We start from the raw sequence: 1,273 nt of genomic DNA, 5'->3' as shown, positions 1-1,273 counted from the left end.
TGTTGCTCCGGGCTCCGCCTCTGCTGTTGCTCCGGGCTCCGCCTCTGCTGTTGCTCCGGGCTCCGCCTCTGCTGTTGCTCCGGGCTCCGCCTCTGTTCTTGCTCCGGGCTCCGCCTCTGTTCTTGCCCCGGGCTCCGCCTCTGCTGTTGCTCCTCGCTCCGCCTCTGTTCTTGCTCCGGGCTCCGCCCCGGCTCCAGCCCTTGCACCTGCTCCGGGCCACGCCCCTACTCTTACTCCGGATCCCACCCCGGCTGCTACTCCGATCCCCGACTCTACTGATGCTCCTGGCCACACTCCTGCTCCTGCTCCTTGTCTCGCCCCGCCTGCTCACCGCGCCCCTGAACCTTGCTCCGCCCTTACTCTTTGCTCTGCTCCTGCTCGTCACCCTGTCTCGGTTTCTGGCTTTGGTCGCGCCCCTCCTCCTGCTCCTCCCTCTCGCAACGACCTTGCACCTGTCCTTGTCTCTGCCCCTATTTCTTGCTCCGGCCCTCCACCTTTCGCACTGCCCCTTCTCGGCAGTTAGCTTTCCTCTTGCTTTGATCCTGCACAGGGCCTGGGTCCGGCACTTGGTCCGCCCCTTCTTCTGGTCTTCCCGGATCTTCTCCTCCACTTGCCCCTTTCCCTGTCCCCGCCCCTGTTTTTCGCTTGCGGCTCGCTCTACGCTCTGCTTTCGCTCCTTACCCCGCTCTTGTTCCTCGCCCCGCCCCTTCTCACCACGGGCCCTCTCCTCGCCCCGCCCCTTCCCCTCGTCCCGCCCCTTCTCACCACGTGCCCTCTCCTCACCCCGCCCCTTTTCGCCCCGGGCCCTGTCCTCGCCCCGGGCCCTCTCCTCGCCTCGCCCCCTCTCCTCGCCTCGCCCCTTCTCGCCCTGGGCCCGCTCCTCGCGTCGAGCCCTCTCCTCACCCCGCCTCTTTTCGCCCCGGGCCCTGTCCTCGCCCGGGACCCTCTCCTCGCCTCGCCCCTTCTCGCCCCGGACCCTCTCCTCACCCCGCCCCTTTTCGCCCCGGGCCCTGTCCTCGCCCCGGGCCCTCTCCTCGCCTCGCCCCTTCTCGCCCTGGGCCCTCTCCTCACCCCGCCCCTTTTCGCCCCGGGCCCTGTCCTCGCCCCGCCCCTTCTCGCCCCGGGCCCTCTCCTCGCCTCGCCCCTTCTCACCCTGGGCCCGCTCCTCGCGTCGAGCCCTCTCCTCGTCCCGCCCCTTCTCTTCGCCCCGGGCCCTCTCCTCCCCTCGCACCTTCTCGCCCCGCCCCTTCTCTTCGCCCCGGGCCCTCTCCTC

The sequence above is a fragment of the Trichechus manatus genome, unplaced genomic scaffold (assembly GCF_000243295.1).
Source record: "Trichechus manatus latirostris isolate Lorelei unplaced genomic scaffold, TriManLat1.0 scaffold00207, whole genome shotgun sequence".
NCBI classification, from domain to species: Eukaryota; Metazoa; Chordata; class Mammalia; order Sirenia; family Trichechidae; genus Trichechus; species Trichechus manatus.
Note: the sequence above shows the minus strand (reverse complement) of the source record.